This window comes from Salvelinus sp. IW2-2015, unplaced genomic scaffold, assembly GCF_002910315.2.
Source record: "Salvelinus sp. IW2-2015 unplaced genomic scaffold, ASM291031v2 Un_scaffold2878, whole genome shotgun sequence".
NCBI lineage: Eukaryota > Metazoa > Chordata > Actinopteri > Salmoniformes > Salmonidae > Salvelinus > Salvelinus sp. IW2-2015.
Genome location: NW_019944178.1, coordinates 55,961 through 63,924, shown reverse-complemented (window position 1 = coordinate 63,924; position 7,964 = coordinate 55,961). Strand labels below are relative to the sequence as shown.

Below are 7,964 nucleotides of genomic sequence, written 5' to 3'. Positions count from 1 at the left end.
GGCAAAAGGCCTCCTGCGGGACGGGGCTGGCGATTAAAAATAACAAATATAGGAATAAAAACACACATCACGAAAGAGAGAACGACACCTAAAGGACAACAACACTACTAAAGAGAGACAACCACAACACTAAGGACAACACATAAAAAGAGAACACCACAACACACATTAAAGACAGACACCACAACACTACATAAAGAGACCTAAGACAACAACATAGCATGGCCGCAACACATGACAACAACTTGAGGGCTCCAGAAAGAGACAGCAGACAGAACATCAGGTCTTGGAGAACCAGAGGAGACCCTAAAGATCATGTTGTCTTGGATATGAGCTTCGTGGTGAGCATAATTCTGCCTGGCTCTTGTTGTCGGCTCCATGGAGTCCCACATCTCTCTCCCCAATGGCGGTGAGCCCTCGGCTGGCGCCCGCTGTAACCTACTGAGCGCCTAGGCCTGTTTCAAAGACTGGAGATGAAGAAACAAGCAGCCATCAACCCGCTCCTCAGGAGCTATGATTACCGGGTTTTTCTTAAACGCCGTGTTTTCAAAGCAGAACAACAAACTCATCTGTCATCTCGATGCTAACAAACTTTAAGTCGTCTTTAGGGCACCCTCTGCATATTAGAACTGAGTTATCCAGACTGTCCCCATCAATTACTGTTCCACACTTGTGAATGATCTCGTGGTTTACTCCTTCCTCCTTACTCAGTTTAGAGAAGAAGAGGGAAAAAACACATGGCCGTTCTCATTAGAGGTCAATATAGCTCTCATCACCGCTTTGAATCACTTTAAGAGACACTAATGACCTACCTACCCCATGCTCTCCCTCTTGAGCAGTCAGTCGTCTTTAATTATCCATCCCTATATCCCTGTATATAGTGCACAGCTTTTGACCAGAAATCACCTATGGATCCCTGGACAACATGTACTCACAAAGGCGAACATTAGGGTGAGCCACATTGATGACTGCAGAGGCAGTGAACCGGCTGATTGACTCCCTAATATCGGCTGAGCCTGGACTAGTTGAATCCAGATGCCGCTGGTCAGTCCGCGTAGGGACCTCCATGACACTGCGATTGGCACCACTCAGTATGAACCTAGTTCCTGGGCAACGATCCCGAGGATGATCTGGGAATGAGGAGATAGATAGCAGAAACAATATTTTCTGTAGGGAAGGATGAGACACCATTTGTCTCCTCCTGCGCTCTCCCCTCTTTAATATATGTTCCGGTAAAGCACCACTGAACCTTGAGCGCCCCTTCAACTGAGAGTAGTAGTCAGAATGCTACTAGAGGGAAATGGACTCGCCAAGAGGTTGACTCAATGGTCTGTTATCTTAAAGCTACCCTCTGAGCTGCTCAAGTCTTGTGAAGGAGTGTTTGAGAGAGTGTGTATGTGCTTCATGCATGGCGCCCGTCTGCTTCCTGTGTCTTCTAAGGACGTAGGACATAAATATTTTCTCTTCCAGTCCCCACTCCCAAACACCCATGTATCCTCATGCGTTCTCCCGTCGTGATATCTTTTCCGCTAGCGAATATTGAAAATTGTGAGCCGTACAGATCCAAACCCTGTCAGTATCATACGACCTATTTATGACAAATAATTATAAAGACGATTGAAGCTTTGCTTAATTACATTCTATTATAAGTTTTTTGATTTAGTTGAGCATCGAGATCAATGTCAACGAACTTTTTGAGATATGGTTATTCCTATAGAATGGAACAAGTATTAGATGCCCTGTTGACTGATTCTCAAACACCTTCAGAACCACAAATTGCCAACACAGTAATGTCTCTGTCGTGAGCCCCAGAAAATCACATCGACAAGACCCAAAAATAATCTTGCCAAAATATCAATTCTGGAAATAGCGTAAAATTGTTGAGATGCTATATTAAAATATTTAAGAGGTAATCTGGCATTGATAAATATGACTAAGTGAGCCATATCATTCCCATCCAATCAAATCCTCATCCTGTCCGTAAAGATCTACACCTTGCACCCCATATCAGTTAAAATAATCGTCACTGGCCTTGAGACCACACATTAGATCGAATCTCCCAAGAATTACTCCGACTGCAATGAAATGAGGCACATCCTTAATATTCAAGACGAAGAATACTAGTTATTGAAGCGATAAATGCTGCGGCCAAATTAAGTTTTAAAGGAAAGTTTAAAAATTCCTATATTCATTATCTAACCACTTACTACTGCTCCGAATATGAAGCTGGATTGAAGTTTCGAGACTGGGAAGTAAAATGTGTGTAGAAATGAGCTGCCTGCATGGATAGTTGTCCAGAAACCTCCGGTCCTCACCTTAGAAGCAGGTGACATCGCCTCTTCGCTCTTCTCAGGGTCGAAATCAGAAGGACATGGTTCATTGACTGTTGGAGAATCCAGATAGCGGCAATCGTCCATAAAGCTTGATCAAATACGCAACTGGTGGAAATTCCACCATTACCACAAGGCTATCCGAGACAGTTCTACCCAAGGGACGGAGGCCAGAGAAAAGAAGAATGTGTACCCCTGTGGCAAGGTAAAATGTACATGTCTTTACCATGAGCCAGATTAACTATCTACACACATGCATATACTAAAATAAGTTTGGCTCAACGTTATAGTCGATATTAACCTGTGATCTCTCGAGACGTGTCATCATATAACATAATATTGAAATAACTAGAGAGGGACACCACGAAATAATATTTATAGAGCTGTTATCTTCCGAATAAACTCTTAAAGATTTAGTAATATTTTACATCCATAGCAGTCACATTAATCGTCAGTTTATTCAGTCTCATCTGAAGGTTGTAAATCCTTGATTATCTGCAAGAATCCTGGCTAACAAGTTGAATCAGCAATACAAAATGGGTTAATTATTTATTTACATAAATACCTAACTAATCACACAGAATACACACAATACATTAAATCATAACTGTTATACAAAGTGCCGTCATACAGAAAAACGTCCCTAGCGGCGGAATAGATATGACAGCTTGTTACACAAAGAAAAGGGGCGGATTTTAGTGAAAGACGGGAGACTGGAACAGAGGCGAAGCTGTGCTATCAAATACAGTATCTTATGCATTCTAAGTTACCGCCCATTTGAAGAAGGAAAAGCAATAAATATTTACTCTGAGCTGCGCTTCAGTAGGTTGGTGTAGATGGACCGTGTCGCCAACCGAGTCCTCTGTCCTTTGAAGAATGTCTCTGGTGCCTTACTGATACGTTGGAGTAACGTTGTGTGTAGTAGACGGATACTCGGACTGTCCTTCCTAACCTGCGTTTGTAGCAGCTGTTGCATACTCAACGGCTAGGAGATATCACTTCTGTAGTGAATACGAGTTCAAAGTGTCATACCATTCACAATCAAAGTCCATGCTGCGTTGGCTTAGTTCTGTAGTTATTATCTGAACCATTCTGACACCGGATCGTCATCCTAGCGCCCGGAACAGGAAGTTATATTTTTGTCAATGGCTTTTATAGTGGAGGGAGAGGGGTGTGTCTGAAAAGTTTATAACCCATGTCTCTTCACAGGTGCGGGCCCTAGTTGAGCAGAAGCCCACATTATGAAAATCCAAATCTCTCATTTGGAAGCTAAAATACATTTAATCTCTTCACAAATAATTTCATATTTCAAACATTTGAATTAAACAACAATTCCATGTGAATCCGATACCTCTGACGTTTAGACTTTCCACAGTAGAGTTTATGTCATTCTATCATTGATGAGAATGTGTCAGAGGGCAACCGAACTGACATAATATACCTTAAGTACCACCGCATATGTTCAGTTGGTCGGATTACCAGAATATAGTTCATTCCCCCACTTCTATGTTCCCAGAATCTCTATGTTAACCAAGGGTTTCTTATGTCACATCAGTTATAGTAGGGAGAGGGAAAAGGAAAGAGGTATTTATGACTGTCATAAACCTACCCCTAGGCCAACGTCATGACAGTAGCCTGCGATAAGCCTTATACTGTATGTTCCTAATAAGGCATGTCTATCTTCCTATCTTTTTCTTGTGTTTTATGAGGTATCTATGCTGTGACAGTTTGGTCATAAATCTGGGTCTAAATGAAGTTGGGTGTGTTGTTGGAGTGTGTGTGTGTCTGGGTGTGTTACACATGTCATCCTCCACACCACTGTCTTGTTAAGTATGTGGATGCTTCCAGATTCTACACCCTTTCCAGAATACACACTTTCGACTCCCCGTCGTTGATAAAAGCATAGGGTTGGTGTAAGCATTGGCCATGTGAAAGTGTGCAAAGGACACTACGGTAGAAGCTTGTAGAATCGGGACTCAGCCTTAGTGTGTGTGTGTCCCAAGGCGTGGCGTACTCCACCTCCATGAGAGCAGGGGATCCAGGACCTGGGCATGCCTCGCTGGGAGCTGGTCCTCTGTCTGGTGGCTGTGGTCTTTCTTCTCTACTTCAGTCTCTGGAAGGGGGTCAAGTCCTCCGGCAAGGTACTGTATGTGACACATTGTGCTGTACCCTACCGCTTAGACAGCACACACTCCTATAGTACAATACAACACACACTCCTACTGTAGTAACAACACACACTCCTACTTGTATACAACACACACTCCTACTGTATACAACACACACTCCTACTGTTATGATACAACACACACTCCTACTGTAATACAACACACACTCCTACTGTAATACAAACACCACACTCCTACTGTATACAACACACACTCCTACTGTAACAACACCACACTCCTACTGTAGTACAACACACACTCCTACTGTATACAACACACACTCCTACTGTAATACAACACACACATACTAACATGCAATACAACACACACTCCTACTGTAGTACAACACACACTCCTACGTAGTACAACACACACTCCTACTGTAGACAACACACAACACTCCTACTGTAGTACAAACACACCACTCCTATGTAATACAACACACACTCCTACTGTAGTACAACACACACTCCTACTGTATACAACACACCTACGCCTCTACCTGTAATACAACACACACTTCTACTGTGAAATACCACCACTGGCTACGGTAATATAGATTACGACACTTCTACAGTGTGATGGAACTAACCATTCCACAAGCTTACTGTTACTGCTCACTAAATCAAACAACTTAAGAATGAGAAGCAAAGTTCAAAGCTTTTATCTCAACATACTATGATCACCATTTGTTCTGTATCCATTCAATCATCTAGCTAACAGAATCACGAGGGAAGAATGAAGGACTCAGGGTTTGGAGTACCTGAGAAAATATGTTCTACTCTTAACATGCACAAAAGCACGCATGCATGCACACACACACACTCTCTCACACTCCTTCAAAGACCTTGGCAGCTAGAGGTTTTAATAACAGACTTTGTCAACCCTCTTGGGAGCCATTCCCCTCAAAGCACTCTGACTACTACTCTCAGTTGAAGGGGCGCTCAAAGGTTCAAGTGCTTTACCGGAACATATATAAAGAGGGGAGACGGCAGGAGGACAAATGGTGTCTCATCCTTCCCTACAGAAATATTGTTTCCTGCTATCTATCTCCTCATTCCCAGATCATCCTCGGATCTTCCCAGGACAGGCATACTGAGCCACACCTGCTCTGAGTCCCACCGGACTGACAGCGGATCTGGATCAACTTCCAGCTCAGCGATATTAGGGAGCATCCCGTTCCTGCTCTGCATCTCAAGTRGCACCCTATTCCCTTTATAGTGCACTACTTTTGTCCAGGGACCATAGGGATTTGGTCAAAAGCTGTGCACTATATAAGGGAATAGGGTGCAATTTAAAGACACTGCCTTGCTCAAAGGGAAGCAGGGGTCAGAGGTCATAGTGTTTAAATGATCAACGGTATTGACCAATATTGACCTCTAATGAGAACGGCCATGTGTTTTTTTCCCCTCTTCTTCTAAACTGAGTAAGGAGGAAGGAGTAAACGTGAGTCATCACAAGTGGACAGTATTATGGGACATCTGATCTCATTCTAATATCAGAGGGTGCCCTAAAACAATTTAAGTTTACATCGAGATGACAGATRGTTTGTTTCTGCTTTGAAAACACGGCGTTTAAAAACCCGGTAATCATAGCTCCCTGAGGAGCGGGTTGATGGCTGCTTGTTTCTTCATCTCCAGTCTTTGAAACAGGCCTGAGGCTCAGTGTTACAGCCCAGCCGAGGGCTCACCGCCATTGGGGAGAGAGATGTGGGACTCCATGGAGCCGACAACAAAGAGCCAGGCCAGAATTATGCTCACCACGAAGCTCATATCCAAGACAACATGATCTTTAGGGTCTCCTCTGTCTCTCCAAGACCTGATGTTTTGTCTGCTGTCTCTTTCTGGAGCCCTCAAAGTTGTTGTCATGTGTTGCTGCCATGCTATGTTGTTGTCTTAGGTCTCTTTATGTAGTGTTCAAATCAAATCAAATTTTATTAGTCACATACACATGGTTAGCAGATGTTAATGCGAGTGTAGCGAAATGCTTGTGCTTCTAGTTCCGACAATGCAGTAATAACCAACAAGTAATCTAACCTAACAATTCCACAACTACTACCTTACACACACACACAAGTGTAAAGGGATAAAGAATATGTACATAAAGATATATGAATGAGTGGTGGTACAGAACGGCATAGAGACAGACACGTTGATATTTCTGACTAGTCATGTATAGGCAGGGGTCTAGGGTTGTTGTGGTGCTTCCAGGCTGTACAGTCCATCTGATATCACACTAACCGTAAATGTTATCAAACATCAACGCATGTTCTTTGACAGTTATTTCTAAAAACAACTCTTATCTGCTTTCCCTGAAATGGTCAACACATCAGTGATCTGAAGCTAAATTGGCCAAAGTTATCAATCAAGGGCTCTTTTACAAATTCTGGGCTAAAATGTTCTTTAAGAAGCATATATACACAACAGAGACACACATATAATATGGTAGTGATATGAACAATATGCCATTAAAAAAAGGACAACAATGTCTTCCAGGAAAAATTCAACCAATACTGTATGCTTTATCAAATATTATTGACTAGTATTAATCTCTTTGGCCATTTTCTCAGACATGTACAGCACGTTCTCCAGAATGAGGTAAACGTCTGACTTGACTTTAAGTAGACACACCAAGCAGGATCACTAATTACTACAAATACCCTCAGAACCATGCAAGTGGAACTGATGGAAAGTGAGATTGATCAAATAAAAGCTAATTATCTCCTATGTAATTGTTCAAGCAATTTCGTCCAAAAACGGTTTAATTGAGCACTTCATCAATCGAGTGACATTGAAGTCAATCATCTAAAAATGCAAATAGCCCTTTTTTAAGGAAGGCTACACTCTTAGAAAAAATACTTCCAAAAGGGTTCTTCGGCTGTCCTATAGGAGAACTCTTTTTGGTTCCAGGTAGAACCCTTCTTGGTTCCATGTAGAACCCTCTATAGAAAGGGTTCTACATGGAACCGAAAAGGGTTCGACCTGCAATTAAAAATGGTTCTTCAAAGGGTTATCCTATGGGACAGCCGAAGAAACCTTTAAGTTTCTAGATAGTGTAACAGTTTAACTTTAGTCCGTTCCACTCGCCCCGACCCGGGCGCGAACCAGGGACCCTCTGCACACATCAACAACGGTCACCCACAAAGCATCGTTACCCATCGCTCCACAAAAGCCGCGGCCCTTGCAGAGCAAGGGAACCACTACTTCAAGGTCTCAGAGCAGTGACGTCACCGATTGAAAGGCTATTAGCGCGGGCACCACCGCTAACTAGATAGCCATTTCACATCCGTTACAATAGCACTTTTATTTCTAAGAGTGTATCAGGTTGCTGGATCGAATCCCCGAGCTGACAAGGTAAAAAGCTGTCATTCTGCCCCTGAGCAAAGCAGTTAACCTACTGTTCCCTGGGCGCTGAAGACGTGGATGTCGATAAAGGCAGCCCCACACACCTCTCTGATTCAGAGGTT

The 7,964-nt window shown here is 42.9% G+C and overlaps 1 pseudogene; it reads right to left on the bottom strand.

Annotated features, from left to right (window-relative positions):
- Window positions 1-7,964, bottom strand: part of LOC112074928 (sodium-dependent noradrenaline transporter-like) — a 54,101-nt pseudogene that overhangs the window by 19,465 nt on the left and 26,672 nt on the right.